Source organism: Orycteropus afer, unplaced genomic scaffold (genome assembly GCF_000298275.1).
Source record: "Orycteropus afer afer isolate SDZICR_OR568_19922 unplaced genomic scaffold, OryAfe1.0 scaffold00323, whole genome shotgun sequence".
NCBI lineage: Eukaryota > Metazoa > Chordata > Mammalia > Tubulidentata > Orycteropodidae > Orycteropus > Orycteropus afer.
The window spans coordinates 3,881,680-3,904,426 of NW_006921910.1; the positions used below are offsets into that span (position 1 = coordinate 3,881,680).

At 42.3% G+C, this 22,747-nt stretch overlaps 1 protein-coding gene across 1 annotated transcript in view; it reads right to left on the minus strand.

Annotated features, from left to right (window-relative positions):
- Positions 1-22,747, minus strand: part of LOC103206579 (store-operated calcium entry regulator STIMATE) — a 144,213-nt gene that overhangs the window by 75,924 nt on the left and 45,542 nt on the right. The gene's annotated exons all lie outside the window — the stretch shown is intronic.

Here is a 22,747-nt window from a genome sequence, read left to right on the forward strand (position 1 = left end):
GTCGCTACTCGCCAAAGTAGGAGGTGGAACAATGTTTTGTATAGTATGTTATGCCAATTGAGCTTGATGTCCCCTGCGACTATGGTCCCAAGCCCGCCTGATAATTTATTTTTGTCCAGATTTAAAAAAAAACAAAAAAACCCACTGCCATCGAGTTGATTCCAATTCATAGCAACTCTAAAGGACAGAGAAGAACTGTCCCATAGGGTTTCCAAGGCTGTAAATCTTTATGAAAGCAGACGGCATGGAGCTGTTGCATTGTGGTAAACTGTGGTCAATGACATTAGACAAAGTATATATGAACTGCTGTATGAAAAGTGAATTTGCTGTAAATCTTCACCCAAATAACAATTAAAAAAAAAAAAAAAGAAGAAGAAAAAAAAGAAAGCAGACGGCATATTTCTCCCGTGGAGTGCTGGTGGGTTCAAACTGCCCACCTTTTGGTAGGCAGCTCAATGCCTTAACCATAGTGCCACCAGAGCTTCCTTTTGTCCCGATTAACAATGATTAAAACATTTGGTGAGGGTGTTAGGAAGCAGGTACTCTTATTTAAACTATGGAGCCCTAGGTGGTACAGTTGTTGAGTGCTTGGCTGTTAATCAAAGGTCAGCAGTTTGAACCCATTAGCTACTCTGTGGGAGATAAGACCTGGTGATCTGCTTCTGTCAAGATTTACAGCCTTGGAAATCCTTCATAGGGTTTCACAGCTCTACTCTGTCCTACAGGATTACTGTGAGTTGGAATTGACACAACAATAACCACAATACTCTTAAACTGCCAGTGGAAATGTAAATTCTACCAGTGCTTAGTAAAACGGGGAAGTGGATTTGTAATTCTGGTCTCCAGAATCATCTAGGTAACAGGGGGCATTGAATTGGTGTCAGGGTGGCTGTGGTGAACTAGGCCTTTTGTGATCCAGGGCTGCTAGAGGGAGAGGTGTTAGAGACGCTGCTCAGAGAGCCTTGGATACCAATTCCACTTTCCCTGAGGGGATGGGAGTGGGGAAGGGATGACAAGTGAAGGATTGTTGGAGGGGGAGCTCCAGGAGGCAGAGTTTAACTTAAGAACTAAGAGGAGCTGGAGGTCTGTAAATACTCCCCACTGTGGGCTTTGCTGCTAGATTGTTGTTCCTGAATACTGATGGAAGGTCTGAGTATAAACAGGTTGTCCTAGAAGAACTCTATCCCATGAGCCAGTGTCCCCACGCAACTGGCAACCTTCTAGGTCCTGGGAACTCAGAAATACGCTGCTCTTCCTCTGTTTCCACTGCACTTCTAACTCATATCCCTGGGTAAGCACATGCAGGAATTCCCTCTGATCTCATGGCACATGGAGCCGTGTGTCTTTACTATCAATCCATGCATAGCTTGAAAAGTTGCAGCAGACATTCTGCAACTTTTATCATGATCCTAAATGTTTATGCACTGTGACCCATAAACTCCACTTCTAGGAATTTATATTCACAAAAATGCTCAAAAATCTGTGAAAAAGAGTATTCACTGTAGCAGTGTCCGTAATAGTGGAAGATGTAGAAACCACCTTAATGTTCATCAACAGAGGTTAAAAAGTGAGGTGGAGAACTGTACACACAATGGGTAAATTTTATCGTATGTAAATAACACCTCAATAAAGCTGTTAAAAATGAGGCAGATCTATCTGTATTGAAAGGGAAAGGTGCTCATGTTAAATGGGGAGAAAAAAGCAAGTTACCAAAACAGTAACGTGTAGTATGAACCAATTTTTATTTTTTAAAATGACATACATATGCAGAAATCCACATGCATACACAATAACCTGTTAATCTTTGTCACAGACTTTTGAGTATATGTGTCAGCTATGGTTGGTTCTCTGTTCCTTTTTTGCTGTTGAGTCAATTTTGACTCATAGTGACCCTACAGGACAGAGTAGAACTGCCCCATAGGATTTCCTAAGCTGTAATCTTTTATTATTTTTAAAATTGTGATTTGGGTAAAATTTTATATAGCAAATTGGTTTTCCATTCAACAAATCCATACATATTCTGTTTTGTGGTATTTGCTACAATCCCCACAATGCAACAGGATTCTTCCCACTTCTTCCTTGTGCCCATTCCTTCCCTTCATTCTTCCTTCCCATTCCTTTCTGTCTTCCTAAGCTCTCTCCCTGGGCAAATGTTGCCCTCTTATCTCATATGGTTGATTGTTCTAATGAGTGCATGCCCTCTTGGTATTACTGTTCACCTTACAGGCCTACTGAGTGGCTGAAAGTTGAGCCACAGGGGTTGAGTTCAGTTCTTAGTTTGAAGAGTGTCTAAGGGCCATAATCTTGGGGGTTCTACCAGTCTTCTTCATCTGACCAGTAAGTTGAGTCTCTTATTATTTTGAGTTTTGTTCCACATTTTTCTCTCACTCTATCTGGGATCTCCTATTGTGATCCCTTTCAAAGCAATCTGTAGTAGTAGCCAGGCACCACTTAGTTCTTCTAGTCTCAGGGTTGTGAAGGTTGTGGTTCCCATGAAGTGGCTGGTGGTGGGTTTGAACCACTGACCTACCTTTCAGTTTGCAGCTGAGACCTTAAACACTGTACTACCAGGGCTCCTTTTGGTTAGCAATCTACAGTAAGGAATTACAGGGAACTTTTACTTTATAGGGAGCTCTGGTGGTATAACACCTAAGGCATTTGACTGCGAAACCAGAAGTCTGGCGATTCAAACCCACCAGCCACTCCTCAGAAGGAAGGTTGGGCAATCTACTTCCGTAGTGATACCACGTTGGAAACCCAAGGAGGAGTTGTTATGAGTCGGATCCAACTCGAAGGCAGTGAGTTTGTTTTTTTTTGGTTTTTACTTTATATGTTACATATTTTCATAACGTTATAATTGTTTACAATAAGCATGTATTACTTTTGCAGTAAGAAAAAAAAGAAAGGTCTAAGATTATTTTGGGAAAAAGGTTCTGCTACTAAAAACAATAATTAAAAACAACCAAATTAGAATTTTGCATATTAGGTAATTAACAGCCTTCCTTAAACCCACCTAATTTAGAAAATTTCCTTCTGAGAAAAAAATCAGCAAGCAGAATTCACTAGAGATGGAAAGCCCGTCACACTTCAACCCATTCTTAGTCCAAATCTAGGAAGGCCTAGAATTGTTGTGCTATCACCCCTGATGGACAAATGTCCCACTGTGGTCCTGTCAGCCAGGCCTGACTCCTCACACCTGAAGCTAGCATACATAAATTAAACGAAATGTTTGTTGTATATGTATTGAGTTTTTTAAAATTCTCCAGTTCCAATGCTTTTCAAAAATTAACCAACTTTACTGATACACAGATGTTCTTTGCAGCATTATTCACAATAACCAATGTAGAAACAACCCAGTGTCCATGAACAGATGAAAAGGATCAACAAAATGTGGAATATCCATACAATGGAATATTATTTACCTATAAAGAGAAATTAAGTTCTGGTACATGCTATGACATGGATGAACCATGAAAATCTTATGTGAAGTAAGTCAGACACAAAAGGACAAATATTATATAATCCTCTTATATGAGGTATCTAGAACAGACCACTGCATAGAGACAAAAGTGTATTCATGGTTAGTAGACGCTGGGGTGGGGAGTAGGGAGAAGGGAGGTACTGTTGAGGGGTACTGAGTTTCTCTTTGGGGCAATGAAAGGCTTTTGGAAATAGTGGTGATGGTTATACAACATAGTATGTTGTATAAAATGTAATTAATGTCACTGAATTATACACTTAAAAATGAGTACAGTGGCAAATCTTTTGTAATACATATTTTACCACAATAAAATCTTTCCATCTTTTTTTTTTTTTTTTAAATTGTGATTTGGGTGAAAGTTTACAGAACAAATTCACTTTCCATACAGCAGTTCATATACATTTTGTCTCATGACATTGACTACAATTTCCTACAATGCAACAGTTCTCCCCCTCTTCCTCCCCATAGTTACCTCTTCCCTGTGTCCATCCCTCCAGGCACTACTGCCCTCTGAGCTATCTCCCTGTATATACATAACCCTTCTATTCTTCCATGATTGTTCTCTCCAAGGAGTGTATCTACCTCAGGTAAATGTTCAACTCATATGCCTGTCTTTTGTTTGGCTGAAAGCCACAGGTGTGGGTTCAATTCCAGACCTGAAGGGCAGCTAGGGGCCACAGTCTCAGTGGTTCCACCAGGCTCCATCAGACCAGCAAACCTGGTCCTTCTGTTTTTTTTTCAAATGATTTTGAGTTTTGTTCCACATTGTTCTCCCACTCCATCCAGGATCTCCTACATAGATCCCCTTCCAAGTGGTTGACAGGGGTAGCCGGGCACCATCTAGTTCTTCTGGTCTCACAGTTGTATAGGCTGCAGATCGCATGGTGTTCAAGTTGCTTGGACTAACTGTTTCCACAAATCTTTGGTTTTTCTTATTCTTCTTTGCTCTGGATGAGAAGAGACCCATCACTGCATCTAGATGGCTGCTTGCAAGCTTTTAAGATCCCAGTCACTACTCACCGAAGTGGGAGGTGGAACAATGTTTTGTATAGTATGTTATGCCAATTGAGCTTGATGTCCCCTGCGATTATGGTCCTGAGCCCATAGGTTCAACTACTCGCTCCCTCTGGGTAGCTGGCTGTCACCAAGAAGTGACTACAACCTTGTCCCTTGTCAGCTCTACTATACATCTGGGAATTCTTACAGAACATACAAATATACTTATAGAACTATTATCTGCCAACCCTATATATGGTCTTGAGTACACTTTCCACTGCACAGAAATATCTAATAGTTCAGCCTGTCCACCCATCTATCCACCCATATACCCATGTTTGCCTTCACTGCCAACGCAGTACTGTATGTGCAAAAGAGTTCATCTTTGTTGTCTGCACCTCCCATGTACCTCTCTATGTCTTACTCTTCCTCAATGACACCATGATGATCACTCACATAATAATTTTTTTTTTTAAAAAAAATGAATCAACCATCAATCAATCCCAATTGTGTTGGGTAAGAGGCCTCTGGCTAAAAAAGGCTTCCTTATTGAAAGGACTTTCACTGCAATGTCATGGCCAGCTGGACAGTAAAAGGCCTGCCAGAGTGTCTGCATTTCTCAGAGAAAACATCAGCAGTCCCTGGCTCAACCCCACTACAGAAATCAATCCTCAATTTAGGCAGCATGGAACTTTGGCCCTCTGCTTCCTGTGGTCAGAAGAGACACTGCTAACCCCACCTCACAGTGATGAACTGCCAGTTGCAGGTGGGTTTTTCATTCCTGTACCCCAGGCTCGACAGGTTTCCAGCTACTTAGGGTTGTTCAAATTCAGTGGAGAACAGGATGCATAAGGGAAAAGGGGGGGAGGGTGTCCTTGTGATGTTTTACTTCCTGGAAAGAGAGGGTAGAAGTCTGGCTATATGTCTACCTATCAACAGTTAAACACAGAAGCCAAAGGACTGGACACAAAGTTCCCAACTGATTTAACTGGTTTACTCAACTCCAAGAATTTCACTAGGGGAAAAACCCAAGTGTAGTTATGTTTCATTCACAAAGATGACTCCAAAAACTAAGACCCACTGCTGTGGAGTGGATTCCAGTCCACAGGGACCCTATAGGGCAGTGGACAACTGTCCCACAGGATTTCCAAGACTGCAAATTTTTATGCAAGCAGACTCCTTCATCTTTCTTCTGCTGAGTGGCTAGTGGGTTTGAACCATCGACCTTTTGGTTAGCAGCTGAGTGCTTTAACTACTGCACCACCAGGACTAAAAAAATGACTCCATAGGTGGTAAATCTGTAGGTTATGTGTCATCTTCTGCAGTGGTGAAGGTGCCCTCCAGCCCCTACTGCCATCATCTAGCAGCCGTGGGAATACTGCTGTGTTCCTGTGAGTAGTAGCTGGCATACTCTGGTCAAAAGTGTGGGACCAGATACACGACATGGCCTCCATTAGCTCTCTGTTTCACCTTTGAAGACAAACCACAGTGTCCCTGCCACCTAAACTCTGTATGGATTGAATGGCTAGTCAACCAAGTTCCTATGAAGACTTTGAGAAAGCCTAATCAGATAAGGTGTCATCCATAATATTGACAGCTCCGTGCACTCAAGATAAATGAACTCAATCACTCCTCATGCCAACCCTAGGAGGTAAACAGTATCATCTCAATTTTCAAATGAAGAAATTGATATTCAGAGCAGTTGAAGAATTTGCCAAAGTCCCACACATGGCCAGAGATGCAGTCAGAACCAGAACCCAGCCCACTGCTGACTCTCCCCACCAGCAGCCAGGTGTAGCCTCAAGACTGACTGAACTTGGACTCTTGGCACAAAATGTAAAACTATGAAACTCAAACATCTATGTGCAATCCAAACAGCATTATCAAAAGTTTTTTTTTTTTTTTTTTAAAGCAGCTTCTAAAAGAGAATCTGCTTAGATAATTTAAATATAGATAGAAAAGTAATTCAAAAATGTTATTCTACACTAAAGATATTGCAGTAATATATACATGCCCTAAAATTTCAAGACTATAGTAAGAAATCAACTCAGTTCTTAATACAGGTTAAAAGTGAAAAGGTTTAGCCATAGAAGTCCATGGTGCAGGCAAGAGGCCACACTGGCTGTGGCTGCTCCTGCCACCTCTCTGGCTCCCTTAGTAAAGCTCAGGCTCTTGGGTGACTCTGTGCCTGTAGACCTGGCCCTGCAGATGGGAGCAGAAAGGAAGAAAGCCCCGTATTTGCTAAGAGCATGCAACAGCCCCCCACCATTTCCATATGTTCCAGCCCCCTCCTACCAGCTGCTGTTCTAGGTTATTCTTGGACCATAAAGACCAAGTAGACACAAAGTTAGGAAGGTCAGTTCACAGGTGGGAAGACTGGCCTTTCTCATGCCATAGTCTACAACAGGCTCCCTTGACAAACAAACAAGCACAAATAAATGAAACAGCAGCAAGCATAGGTGATAGAGGGGAGAGAGCAGAGGCCTAGGAGGCAAGATGTGTGAGTTCTTGTCCCAGTGCAGCCTCTGACCTAGTAGGAGTCTCAGGCAAGCCATTCAAGTGCTCCAGTTCCTCCATGTAAACACGGAGTGCTAAATTAAGTTATCCATATTCTTTCTAATTCTAATAACCAGTAATATGGTTTGAGAGGTTCTACTTCTCCAGGATCATCTGCTGTGGAAGCCAGTCAGCCAAGGTGGGTCTCAGCAAGCCAACATTTACTAAGCACCTAGCAAGCAGCACCAGGCCCTGCACTAAGCACATTAAACCAGTTGCCATCGAGTCAATTCCAAGTCATGCTGACCCCATGTGTGTGAGAGCAGAACTGTGCTCCACAGGATTTTCAATGGCTGATTTTTTAGAAGTAGATTGCCAGGCCTGTCTTCGAAGTTGTCTCTCAGTGGACTCGAACCTCCAACCTTCCAGTTAGGAGCCCAGTGTGTTAATTGTTTGCACCAGCCAGGGTCCTCCACTAAGCACATTACCTCGTTTAATTCTTCCAACTCTCCAACAAGATAAATAACATCACCTGCTTCATTCTGAGGACAAGAAATAACCTCAGAGGGAAAAAGTCCCCTAGAGTGAGGTCACATGGATAACTGATGGCACAGCCCGGGCTCAAATCAGGCAGTTTGATGCTGGTGCCCAGGCTGTCTGACCTCTGTTCCCTGGCTCTGGAGCCCTTCCTTGTTATTACCTGCCTGGTTATCCTGACAGCGTTCCTAAATGTGTTGTATACTGATGGCATTGAACAGAAACATCTCCATTATTTTCCCAAGTACATTCATCTAAAACCAAGAGAAACTGGCTTGTTACAAAGCTACAAAAAAAGGTCAAGCAAAAGTCCAAGTTCAGAGGACCAGTTATTAGTGTTTCAGAAGACCACAATGTTCTGACCTTCTCAATGGACAAGAGCCAACATGCCACTGCGCTTTCGGAGGAGGTGGTGGGACATCTAATTGCACAGCTGACACCAGCCTCCAGAGGGGCTCCCACTGCTGTGCAAGCAAAAGGATGCTGCAGTTGCACCATCTGGCTTTGTGAGGGTGCTACATATTCATCCAAGCAAATAATTCTCCTCTCAGGATGCGTCAGGTTTTGTCTTCATGTTATTGATGAAAGTCAATTAATAAGCACCCACAGTGAACAATTCATTTAAGACCAGCTCTTTTCTTGGCACCAACTGCAAAACTATTTTTAAGACCTTTTCCCCATTTCTCAGCCCAGTGAAGTAGGCAACTGAGTCTTTTCTTTTCACACAATACAAGTCGTGCGACCAACCAGCATCTGAGCAGAGTGACAGACTTCCCTAGTGCAAAGGCCTGGGAAGAATCAGGGTGGCAACAGGCGGGGCAGCACAGAGCAGCCAATGAAGCCTTAACTTTACAATGATAATCCCAAAGGACGCTTGGGACCTTAAATGAAGAAATCATCAGCCACTTAAGGGCTAAAGTATCTGTAGTTCCCCCTTGCCTAGCATTGGAAATCTCATCCAGAGTGGTCTGAGTGAACAGCTTCCAGCACACTGAATTCCTTTTACAGCAATTTTCACATATTCTGTGCTTAGGAAGAGCAGGAGAATCCGGCAGGAGGAAGTAAGTGATAAAGGAGCACATACACTAGTACAGAGGGAAATACAACATAAAATCAGCCAAGGCTCTTCACACTGGGAGCACCACACCACCCAAGGAAGGAGGGGGTCTGAGACAAATTAGGATTCTTGAACTCCTGGGAACTCCTGTTCACTGTGTTAGTCTATTGGCTTGTTATTGTTGTTGTTATGTGCCACCAAGTCAGCTCCAGCTCATGGCTACCCTATGTCCAACAGAACAAAACACTGCCCAGTCCTGTGCCATCCTCACAACCCTTATTATGCTTGAGCCCATCACTGCAGCCATGGTATCAATCCATCTCATTGAGGGTCTTCTCTTTTTTTTTGCTGAGCTGACTCTCCACTTTATCAAGCATGATAGCCTTCTCCAGGGAATGGTCCATTCTGACAACATGACCAAAGCAGGCAAGATGAAGTCTGGCCATTCTCACTTCCAAGAAACATTTCAGTTACACTTCATCTAAGACAGATTTATTCATTCTTCTGGCAGTCCATGGTATTTTCAATATTTTTTCACCAACACAATTCAAAGGGATCAACTCGTCTTTGGTCTTCCTTACTCATTGTTCAGCTTTCCATGCATGAGGTGACTGAAAATACTATGGCATGTGGTAGACACACCTTAGTCTTCAAAGTGATATTTTTGCTTCTTAACACTTTAATGAGGTCTTTTGCAGCACATTTGCCCAGTGTAATACAGCATCTGATTTCCTGACTGCTGCTTTAATGGGTGTTGATTGCGCATCCAAGTAAAATGAAATCCCTGACAATGTCAATCTTTTCTCCATTCACTGTCTCCATTTATAAGTCTCTTGGCTTAGATCACTCAAACTTTCCTTCACTGAGACACCAGAAAAACTACCATAATATAGCATGGTGGTCCAAGGAGGAACTAGCAAATCAAGTTTCTCTACATCCCTTGTCCTACTACACAAGCACGTGGCTGCCAACTGAAAGGTCAGCAGTTCAAACCCACTAGTGGTTCCATGGAAGAAACGTGACAGTATGCTCTAGAAAGATTACAGTCTGGGAAACCTTGTGGGACAGTTCTACTCTGTTCTGTAGAATCACTATGAGTCAGAATTGACTTGACAGAAATGAGTTTAGTTTGGTTTTGGTTTTGTCCTATTAAGCAGAATGTACAGTGAATGGCCCCAAGGCACTAAGGCTTGGCAGATAGCTGGGTTGAAGAGCAAGTTCAAAAGGAGGTCTGTCCTCAGCCTCTTTTCTTGAGGGGTACAAACCACAGCTACATGTAACAAGGGAAGCCACGTGATCATCTGGTTTCTGGAGAGGGGCCTGCTGGATGTTTTTGGGGTGGTCTCACAACTTGGTTCCAGCCTCCAGAGAAGTACAGCATAAGCATAAATCCTACTCTCTGCTCCTGCTACCTCTCACTTGAAACAGGCCTGCCTATGTCAGCTTTTCCTGAGAAAGGCCAGACCCAGTTCACGAGATTCTGGAAAAAAAGGGAAGCTCAGGATCCAGCTAGCTCCTCCCATCCTTAGACCCTCAAACCAGACCAACAGTCTCAGTGAAGATGTTATCAACCATGAAACAGTCCACCTAAGAAATCCAACCAACGTGCAGCCTTTGGACTTCCTCTTCCACCAAACTATCTGCAGGAGACTTAGCTAAACCTCTTACCACACCTGCTGCCATGCAAGAGGAGCCAGAGGCTTACCAGGAGGAAGGTACGTATAGTCTGGTTGTACCACCACTACCAATGTGGGTAGGCTAGTATAGAACCCAAAGAAAGCAGAATTAAAATACTCTGTCAAACAATGACAAAATAACCGAGAGAGTGGTGAATGTGCCTAAGATCACTCCAGGGAAGGGGAAGAACAGGTGGCTGGGGAAAAGATCTACCAGGGTGTTCAGGAGAGAGAAGACTCGGTCAAGCTCTACACTGCATACAGTCAAGTAGCACTTCCTCTCTCTCGGTATTTGACATTATAGTTCCTTTCTTTGAAAGCGAGGTAAAAGGGAAAACCCATCCACTGCTTCCTTACAAAGAAGGGACACTACTTTAAAAAAAAAAAAAAAAAAAAACTCCTGAAAATGTATAAAAACTCACCATCACACAATGTGCAGGCTCCATTTCAACTGACTCCCACATGTAACACAAAGGTTCATTATGAAACAAAAATAATCTAAAATTCATCTTTGCTCAATAATCCAGTGTAGACTGTAGAAGCTCTGATTTCCTACTGGTTAGAAATGTAAGCAGTGAACAATCAGGTTGGCTTGCTAAAAGTAAAGCAAGTATAAGAATATGGCAAAATGCCCCTCTAATACCCTTAAGATAGAAGTAGTAGCTGACTCTTGTCTTGGATGAGATGTTTTCTGGTGTCTCACAACCTGTTTCAACCATTTTCAAGAGCTCAGGAGAAATGGTGATGCTACCATCAGCCCACTCTGTGGGATCCAGAAAACCCTGCTCATCAAGACAAAAATCAATGCGCAAGCTCTCATTTCTCTACCTAGTAGGCAGATAAAGCTGAACCACTTTTCTTTAACCACTCAGCATACAAGCCTGGGATAGTTACTGGTTCAAGTGATTTGTCTTCCTAAATAGAAAGCAGACTCTTGGAGAACAGGGGTCAAGGCTTCTACTTTTCTTATACTCAATTTGCTGTTATCTATTGCCACTCTTCGGAAGGAAAGTTGGGCAATCTACTTCCGTAGTGATACCGCCTAAGAAACCCAAGGAGGGGTTGCTATGAGTTGGGGCTAACTTGACAGCACATAACAACAACAACAACAACATTGCTGTGTAATCCCCAAATTTAGTGGCTTAAAACAAACAATAAAAATACATTTATCAGTGTAGCTGGGCGGTTCTGGCTCGGGGTCTTGTGAGGTTGCAGTCAAGCCAGGGCTGCATCACCTTGAAGCAGTGACTGGGGCTGAAAGATCCCCCTCTGAGAAGGCTCACTCACATGGCTGTTGGACAGAGTACTCAGTTCCTTGCCAAGTGAGCCTCTCCAGAGGGCTTTCCCAGTGCCATCAAGACACTGGAGTAGTTGGCTTCCCCCAGAAGCAGGAGGGAGCAAGCGAGATAGTCCACTTAAGATGGAAGATGTGGCGTTTTTAAATAACCTAATCTTGGAAGTGACACACTTAACATTTCTGCCATGTCCTAGTGATTACACATCAACTCTGGTACAATGTGGAAGAAGACTCCACAGGGTTGTGGAGATCAGGAGTGGTGAGCACTGGGGGGCCATCGCAGAGGCTGGCTGCCCCATCTTTACCAAACAGGAAATGGACTGATCTTCCACAGGGGAACTTGAAGCTGTTCCTTTGCTCTCAATTCAGTCTTAAAGGACACTTGCTTTTTGCTGACCTATTAGGTTAACAGTCCTCCAAGGCAGGAAAAAAGAACAAGGCACTAGAAGTGGTCACCACAGTGCTTCTGTCCATCTTTAAAGTCCTCTACGCTACTTCAACCACCAAAAAGGTGTTTTAAGCTAAATTCAGTTTTTCACCCAAATAAGGGGGCATACTACCAAAGCAATGACGAGTCTGCTAACAAGGGGGGTTTGGACCCAGATGATGCCATAAAGAGATATTAATGAGAAGGGCTTAGGAACTGGCATTTTATCATGCCACATTAGAGTAGGGAACAATGGACAAAATGTTAATAAATTGGAGGGCCTGAGATCACGTGAATTCATGTCGACCCCACGTGTTACAGAGTAGAACTGCTCTACAGAACTTTCTTGACTGTAATCTTTTTTTTTTTTTTTTAATTAGGGTGAAACTTTACAGAGCAAATTCACTTTCCATACAGCAGCTCCCTTTGTCTCATGACAACGACTACAATTTACCACAATCCAACACTTCCCCGCCCACTTCCTCTCCATGTTGTTGTTGTTGTTGTTGTTTGCTGTCGAGTCGGCCCCGACTCATAGCAACCCCTTCTTGGGTTTCCGAGGCAGTATCACTACGGAAGTAGGATTGCCCAACCTTCCTTCCGAGGAGTGGCTGGTGGGTTTGAACCGCCAGCCTTCTGGTTAGCAGGCAAGTGCCTTAGCCACTATGCTACCAGAGTTACCTCTTTTCTGTGTAATTCCCTCCATGCACTCTTGTCCTCTGAGTTGTCTCCCTGTGCACACACAGCCCTTCTATTCTCCCATGATTGTTCTCTCCAAGGAGTGTATCGACCTAGTGTAAATGTTCACGTCATATGCCTGTCTTTTATTTGGGTGGAAGCCATGGGAGTGGGTTCAATTCTAGACCTAAAGGGCAGCTAGGGGCTATAGTCTCAAGGGTTTCACCAGGCTCTATCAGACCAGCAAACCTGGTCTTTTTTTTTTTTTTTTAATGATTTTGAGTTTTGTTCCACATTGTTCTCCCTCTCTATCCAGGATGTCCTAAATATATCTCCCTCCAAGTGGTTGACAGTGGTACCAGGCACCATCTAGTTCTTCTGGTCTCATGGTCATATAGGCTGAGGGTCACATGATCTACCAGTTTCTTGGACTAATTTTTTCCATGCATCTTTGGCTTTTTTCATTCTTCTTTGCTCTGGACAAGGAGAGACCCATCGTTGCATCTAGATGGCTGGCTGCAAGCTTTTAAGATCCCAGTTGCTACTTGTCAAAGTAGGACGTGAAACAACTTGGCTATAATCTTTACTGAAGCAGACTGACATGCCTTTCTTCCATGGTACCTCTAGATGGGTTCAAACCACCAACTTTCAGTTTAATAGTCAAGTACAAACTGTGTCATCCCGGTGGAATCAATTTGATAGCAATGAGTTTGGTTTGGGGATCATTATTTCCCTGTGAGACCTTTTGGAGCCCAAAACCACTGTTGGTGTACTTTTTGGTTATTGTGATGACAGTAGTTTTTAAAGTCAGAAAAGTTACTCAATTTCTCCCCAAATTAGGTAATATGCTTCCATCAGACTCAAATCTTGAGAATGTAACTAAAGATATTAGAACTTATAAAGGGCTCCAGGAGTTGAATCTGAATGGCAGTGTATAAAGACTAAAACAATTTGCCTTCATGAAGTGCCTTCATCCATTCCTTTTTTGTGTCTTCATTTATGAAAGCAATTTTTTCAGTGGTTATTGAATCACAGGGTTTCTATGAGTTGACATCAACTTGATGGCAGTGGGTTTGATTTTTGGTTTTTATAGAATCTTAGATTGGCAGTTTTTTTTTCCCATTGTCTTCTGGCTTGAATACTTTCTGATGAAAAGTCTGTTAGTTATTATATTTATGTGATGTCTTTTTATCTCTGGTTGTATTAGCAATTTTCTTTTTATTATTATTTTTCGATAATTTTATTATGATGTGCTTACTGAGATTTTCTTTGTGTTTATCCTACTTGGGGATCATTAAGCTTTTTGGATCTGTGTTACTGTTGTTAGGAGCTCTAGTGGCATAGTGCCTAAGGCATTTGACTGCTAATCAGAAGGCTGGAGGTTCAAACTCCTTGGAAGGAAGGCTGGGCAATCTACTTCCATAGTGATACCACCTTGGAAACCCGAGGGGTCGCTGTGAGTTGGATCCAACTCAACAGCAGTGAGTTTGTTTTTTGGTTTTGTTGTCAAGTGCTGTCGAGTTGGTTCTGACTCATAGTGACCCTATGTACAAAAGAATGAAACACTGCTCAGTCTTACGCCATCCACACAGTAGTTGCTATGTTTGAGCCTATTTTTGCAGCCATTGTGTTGATCTATGTTATTGAGGATTTTCTTGTTTTTCACTAACCCTCTATTTTACTAAGCATGATGTCCTTCTCCAGGGACATGATAAATCCCTCCTGATAACATGTCCAAAGTATGTGAGAAAAAGTCTCACCATCCTCACTTCCAAGGATCATCCTGGCTGTACTTCTTCCAAGAGAGATGTGTTGCTTCTTACGGTACTCCATGGTATAGCCAATATTCTTTGCCAACACCATAATTCAAAGGCATCAATTATTCCTCAGTCTTCCTTACTCATTGTCCATCTTTCACTTGCATAGGAAAACCAAACCCACCCACTGCCATTGAGTCAATCCTGACTCACAGCAACCTCTCCTTGGGTTTCTGAGGCAGTATCTCTATGGAAGTAGATTGCCCAGTCTTCCTTCCAAAGAGTGGCTGGTGAGTTTGAACCGCCAGCCTTCTGGTTAGCAGTCAAGTGCCTTAGGCACTAAGCCACCAGAGCACAGGAGGCAACTGAAAATACCATGAGTTGGGTAAGTAGTACCTCAGTCCTCAAAGTGACATCTTTGCTCTTTAACACTTTTCAGTTATTGTGATGACAGTAGTTTTGGTAGCAGATTTGCCCAGTGCAACGGGTCATTTGATTTCTAGCCTGTTGAATAAACAGTTACATTTGTAGGGTAGCTTGATCATTTTGAGGCTTTCCATGACCAAAGTGCCCTTTTTCTTTTAAGCCAATTTTAAGGTATAATTTGCATACCAAAAATGCTTGCAATGTATTTTGGGAAACAGGTACACTGATGTAACTTCACTACAATTAATACATTACCAAAAAGTTCTCTCATGTCGCTTCCCAGTTGTTCCTACCACCATCACCCAATCTCAGCCCAAACCTAAGCCACTGCCATGGAGTTGATTCTGACTCATGAAGACCCCCGTGGTTTCCAAGGCTGAAAATCTTTATGGAAGTTGATTGTCTTATCTTCCTCCCACAGAGCAGCTGGTACGTTTGAACCTCTGACCTTCTGATTAGCAGCCAAACGCCTTGCCCACTGTATCACCAAAGCTCTGTACCTCAGCCCAAGACAACCATTAATCTGCTTTTTGTCACTGTAGATTAGATATCCCTTTTCTATATTTCATTTAAATGAAATCATAAAGTACGTATTTTTTAAATCTATGGTTTCCTTTGTTCTGTATTTTTTTTGAGATTCAACCATGTTGTTACATGTTATCAATAGTTTATTTTTTTCTTTCCTGACATATATTCCATTGTGTGGATATAGTACCATAATTTGTTTATTTACATGTTAATGGACATTTGGATTGTTTCCTGTTTGTGGCAATTATGAATAAAGTTGCTATGAATATTTATATACAAATCTTTTCTGGCCTTATGTTTTCCTATCTCTTGGGTAAATATCTATGGTACTTACGTTATAAGAAACTTCGTAACAGTTTTCCAAAGTGAATGTACCATTTATATTCCCACCAATTATGAATCAGAGTTTCAGATGTTCCACATTCTTTTTAACTCTTAGATTGTCAGTCTTGAACTTCAGTCATTCTTGTGGTTGTGTGGTAGTATCTCATCATTCTTTAATGTGCGTTTCACTGATGACTACCGATATTGAACATCTTGTCATGAGCTTATTGGCTATTTGTATATCTTCTTTGGAGTAACAACTATGCAGATTCTTAATCCTTTTTAATAGGACCGTTTGTCTTTTTACTGAGTTGTACAAATTCTTTGCATATTCTGGATGCAGGCACTATGTCAGATATTTATAACACAAATATTTCCTCTTAGTCTGTGCCTTGTCTTTTTAACTGACTTAACATTATGTTTTGAACAACAGAAGTTCTTAACTGAGAATGAAGTCCAATTTATAAAAAAAAAAAAATATATGGCTCAAGCTTTTTGTATCCTAAAAAATCTTTGTCTACCCCAAGGTCACAAAGATTTTTCTTCTACAAGTTTATAGTTTTCATTTCTCTACATATTAGATTTGTAATCCATTTCTAGTTAACTTTTTTTTTGTATATCAAGTCTTTTTTTTTAAAACTATGTACCTTTTCTCTAGAGCTAGGTAAGCCCTAAGGTGCTCTGGTGGTGCAGTGCCTAAGGCATTTGTCTACTAAGCAGAAGGCTGGTAGTTCAAACCCATCAGTCGCTCCAAGGAAGGAAGAGGGGGCAATCTACTTCTGTTAAAGATTTACCACCTCAGAAACTTAATGGGAGTCCACTATGAGTTGGAATCGACTCAATGGCTGTGAGTTTGGTTGGATTAGATAAACCCTACTGTTAAGTTGTGACTCTTTTGACATGTCTTTTGAATGCTCCAGGTGTTCAATAAGATCTCTCCACTGAGGCTGGAAAGAACTCAAACATATTTCACTCCTAGAAACAGTTCATTTTATAGCTTCCCAGCTTCTTCACTTTCCTTCACTTTTTGTTCTGAGGTTAGAATCCATGCTATGAACTCACAGGCTAGTGTTCAGCCAAAGACGCAAGGAGACCCCTAAGTAGATGTGCACAGTTCTTTCTCCACATAGGTCTCTTTTCTTCATATTGTGTCCTACAAATCTAGCTGCTTTGGCCTCCGTGAAACTTGTCTCTTGGTCTTCAGAACTCATCAAGACCGCTGGGCTCTGCTTGGGTTCATCTTCCTCCTCTGAGATCTGGACACTACCTCCAGGCAGAAAGTTGTAGGGTAGACCATAGGGCTCATCTCATTATTTCTTTCCTCTTGGGAACCACTATTCTTAGCTCCCTGCTCTCCAATGTCTGCAAACATCTGTTTCATATATTTTCATCTGTTTTCCGGCCGTTTATGACAGAAAGGGAAGTTCCATACCAGTTACCCCTTCATGAGCAAAAGCTTCTTCACCCATTTTTGCATGGGCTCAAATGTTAAAATTATCCATGTAGGAAATATACCTCTGGTTTCAATGACAAGCCCTACTAGATTCTAACCTCAAAACAAAAAGCCTTTGGCTTTACCCTGCTCCCTCTTATCATGCTTAGAAAAAAGATTACAGCGATGTTTTCAGTGAAAAACCAAACAGACCAGGGATGATAGCAGGATCCCAACAGTGCTGAAGAACTCCATCCACAGAGGAGGTAGGAGGCCCACAGAGGTTAGAGAACCAGTGACCCTGTGTCACATACTGTACATGCACTCTGAACACGGCAGGAAGGCAGTGTAGTGGAGTGGTGAGAAGCCCCAGTACTGGAATGAGACCCACCGGGTTTCAATTCCAGTTTAGCAACTTAGCAGCTGCCACAACCTTAGACAAATCACTTAACCTCTCTGTGCCCAAGTTTTTCCAGGTACAAAATAGGATATTAGTATTGACCTATTGTGAAGAGTAAATCAGTAAACATATGTACAGTGCTCACAGGACTTAGCACAGAATGAGCACACTACAAATGTGATGCAGTATTGTCACCATATTGAAATCTGGCCAAAGTACCTGTCTTTATTTATGGTACCCATCTTCTAACCAGAGAAGGCTTTTCAAGGAAGACTGAAACTAGGTCCTATATTTACACAGTCTTAAAGTATCTCCCCATAACATACTTATTATTAAAAAAGGAATATTGTGATTTCACAGTGGAGAAACTCAAGTCCTTAAAGAGAACTTCACCAACAGTGGGATAAACCAACTTCAGGTGCCTCTGGATGTGACACACTAAGGAGGCCACAATGCTACTTAAGCAGCATCTCTGCCAAAAACATGTAACCTGAATATAATCACAAGAAAACATCAACCAAATCCAACCTACGAAATTCTACAAAATCACTGGTTTGAAAAGGGATTATACCCATGATCAAACTTATAAGTTTGGCAGACAAAATTTCTACATGTTTATTTGTATGTGCTATAAAAATGTCCATATATATAATAGAGCTAACAAGGGGCAAAGTTATGTTAACTTCTTAGACACAGCTGGATGAAGCAAGCTTTTGGACCTGTGGACTCGGGACCATGGTCACAGGGGACATCAAGCTCAATTGGCCTAACTTACTACACAAAAGCACTGTTCTACATCCTACTTTGGTGAGTAGTAACTGGGGTCTTAAAATCTTGCAAGTGGCCATCTAGATGCAACAACTGGTCTCTCCTCATCCAGAGTGAAGAAGAATGAAGAAAATCAAAGATGCATGGAAACAACTGGTCCAAAGGACTAATGGACCATGTGAACCTCAGCCTACATGACCATGAGACCATAAGAACTAGATTGGTGCCCAGCTACTACTGTCAACCACTTGGAAAGGACAGTACAGGAGGTGCTGGATAGAGGAGGAGAACGATGTGGAACATAACTCAAAGTCATAAAAAAGACCAGGCTTACTGGTCTGATAGAGCCTAGTGAAACCCCCAAGACTAGCCCCCTAGTTACTCTTTAGGCCTGGAACTGAACTTGCTCCTACGGCTTCCGGCCAAACAACAAACAGGCATATAAGGTGAACATTTACACTGGCCAGGTACACTCCTTAGAACAATCAACCATGGGAGATCAGAAGGGCAGTATTTGCACAGGGAAAAAGCTCAGGGGGTAGGCATGCATGGGAATGAAGGGCACAGGGCAGAGGTAGCCACAGAGAGGAAGTAGGAAGAGGGCTATTATATTGTGGAGATTGCAATCAATGTCATGAATCAAAATGTGTATGAACTGCTGTATGGAAATTGAATTTGTTCTGTCAACTTTCACCCAAATCACAATTAAAAAAAAGAAAAACACTTGCCTATACTCTTTAAGGGAGACTACAAAAGGCTGAGGAACGGTGTTCAGTAGAGCCAACAAGGGACAAGGTGGTAGTCACTTCTTGGCCACAGCCAGCTACCCAGAGGGACCGAGTGGTTGAACCTGTGGGCTCGGGACCCTAATCGCAGGGAACTTCAAGCTAAATTGGCATGTTATGTCAATGTGTTATATTAATGTGTTACACTATACAAAACATTGTTCCACCTCCTACTCTGGTGAGTAGTGACTGGGATCTTAAAAGCTTGCAAGCAGCCATCTAGATGAAATGATGGGTCTCTCCTTGTGCAGAGCAAAGAAGAATGAAGAAAACCAAAGATTCATGGAAACAATTAGTCCAAGTGATTGGTACACCATGCAATTCTTAGCCTATGAGGCTTATGAGACCACGAGACTATGAGACCAGAAGAACTAGATGGTGCCTGGCTACCACTGTCAACCACAATTAGGTTGAGGGGGATCTATGTAGAAGATCCTGAATAGAGTGGGAAAACAATGTGGAACAAAACTCAAAATCATTTGGAAAAAGAAAAAAAAAAAAAAAAAAGCAGGACTAGGTGTCCTGGTCTGATAGAGCCTTGTAGAACCACTGAGACTATGGCCCCTAGCTGCCCTTCAGGTCTGGAATTGAACCCACACCTGTGGCTTCCAGCCAAACAAAAAACAGGCATATGAGCTGAACATTTACACTAGGCAGATGCACATGGAGGGAAGGACACAGAGAAGAGGTTAACTATGGAGAAGAAGTGGGAGGGGAGCTGTTGCATTGTGGGAAATTGTAGTCAGTGCCATGAGACAAAGTGTACGTGAACTGCTGTATGGAAAGTGAATTTGCTCTGTGCACTTTCACCCAAATCACAATTAAAAAAAAAAAAAGGCAGAGGAACTATTTCAGACTAAAGGAGAATAAAGAGAAATGGCAACTGAATGCAAAATGTGGCCCTGGGCCAGGGAAAAATAGCTATGTATATGGACAACCAATAAGATTTGAATATGGACTATGGATTGACATCATATTAATGATATATTTTCTGAGGTTCAATAATTATACTGTAGTAACACTCATGTCCTTAAAATGCATGCTGAAGGATTTAGTAACTGAAGAAAAGAATAGTAAAGGAAACAGATACTAGCCTCTCCCCACTCCCAAGCCCTCATCACTATCTTTATGGCCATCTTCCCCTAAGGGAGTAAACTGCTGTCTGTGGACTTGAGCACTTAACCATATATACCAATGTGTACTAGCCAAGCCACACCCAAGCACAGTAAGAGGCAGACACAAGCAGAGACCTAACCTGTACTGACTGTATGTCCCACTGACTTCATGGTAGAACAATAAGGGCTCAGGTCATTAAGGGAAGTTTCTTGGAACATGGGCAGGAAGTGGCTAACTAAGGAGGAAGAAGAAAAGCATTTTAGGGTAAGGGAAGGAGGAGACAAGAGCAGGATTGGTAGGCATGGAGGCTGGGAGACAAACAGCCTGTGACATCTTGCTGCATCTTAGTATCTGATAGCCTGCCTGCTCTCACTGGCTCAGGCTGCAAGGAGACCTTGGTGACTATGATGTCCACAGAACAGAAAGAATTTTATAAAGATGGATGGGTGCAGTGGACCCCTGACCCTGGCTGTCCTGCAAGACACCAGGGCACTGCCTTGTTGTTGTTGTTGTTATGTGCCGTCGAGTCGGACCCAATTCATAGTGACCCCTCCTTGGGTTTCTGAGGCAGTATCACTACGGAAGTAGATTGCCCCATCTTCTTTCCGAGGAGTGGCTGGTGGGTTTGAACCGCCAGCCTTCTGGTTAGCAGTCAAGTGCCTTAGCCACTATGCTACCAGAGCTCCCAGGGGACTGCCTTAGTCCTAGGCTAAGAAGGGTCAACCCCCCCATAATAGTGTAGGCAGCTACATTCAGTGAGAACAAGGACCAAGGAGCCTCCTGGGAGGGTTCAGTAGTTCAAATGCAATGCAGCTTGAGCTAGCAAACACCCTCAGATGGTACACAAGACTTTTATACACCCATTCTCCCACCCTCACTCCCCCATGCCCTTATGCCTCACATCATGGCAGACTAAATTCAGCCTAAGGCATGTTCACACCACCCTGCCTGAGGAATCTGGTACTGGGAGAACACTATTTCACCAAAAAGTGACTGCACCCAGAATACTGTCCTGCTCCTGGCAGTGACCCTCAAACTCAGCTCACTGGCAAGACTATGACGTGTGCGTTGCACATTTCCATGAAGATTTTTTTACCTGTTTAGGAATTTTAACAAATGATTTATTTAAGTACACATTGAAGACAATCAATATATAATTCTGATAGGCAATTTAATATTTCTGTTAACTCTAATTTCATGTAACAGAATCAGATATTTTCCCAGCAATTAGTAAGATTTCTCATAGAGGAATCTGGGGAAAGAATTATAAAACTAGGGCTTTTAAGAGAAAAGCCACCCTCATTTAATTTGCCCACACTGTGTCTGCAGGATCCCAACACATACTCTCATTGTGAGCCTCTCCTGGGCTGATGGATCCCAGTTCACTGAGGGGCACAGATTAAGGGCAGAGGCAGCAGCGCAAATCCCAGATTAGCTGCCTCTGAAATCTCAACATCAAAACTCCATTAAGAGAGCAGTAGTCATGTCTGTAATATGTGTACATCAGAACGTTCTGTTTCCTCCACACTCCATTCCACTCTCCATGGGTGGATTCTACATATACTGGGCAGGACAGGGAGACTTCCCCTCTACACTTTCACTCTATGAACAAACACTATAGCAACCTGCAAATACCTTTATCAACAACTCACTAACCAAACAGAAAACCCTCTCTGATGCTCTGATGCATTTGTTCAGGTACACCACCAAGATGACCACATTGCCAGGAGCCTGGCAAGAAGAGGCAATGCGTGCTGTAGTACACCTATTCCTCACTTAATGGATTATATTGTTATCTGACGTCTTGCACTTACAATACTAGAACAAAATCTACTATCCAACTATTTTGTGTATTAATGCCATATGTCTGGCAGTAACGAATGCCAAAGTCAAAGAGGCAAGAGTAATGATGGCTGTGATGGTTATGGTTATGTGTCAGCTTTGCTGGGCCTTAACTCTCAGTGGTTTGACAGTTATATAATGATGTAATCTGGCAGTTAGGTAATGATGTAGTCACCCTCCATTTTCACATAATGCTGACTTTCACATAACAACCTGGTATTTAGAACCTAACCATGTTGGTAAGTGAAGAGTGGTTGTATTTTAACTGTCCCAGTAGAAGAGTGGCTTGTGCTTATATCACTTAAACGTATTGCATTACTACTTTATCCCTCTGTATCATTTCATATTATTAAGTGAAAATGTTACCTAAGAAAATGGAAAAGCCTGTGAAGAAAGTAGATGAGCTTAGGAGGCTAGAAAAGCCCACAGACTAAAACAAGAGCTGGAAATGATAAGCATTTTGAGGAAGATAAAGATATAAAAGTCATAGGGTTGGTCCCAAATGTGTTCAGACCTACTGGGCATACAACTTTGTGAATGAGAAAATAAAGAGCAAGCATGAGAGAGACAGAAACGTATAAATGGTTGGAGAAGAAGGAAAAACCACAAATATTCAACATCAAGTCTTTAAAAGAAAGGAAACACGAAGAGGCGGGGCAAGATGGCGGACTAGGCAGAAGGACTGCACAGACCCTCTTCAACAAAGAAAAGGGAAACCAATTAA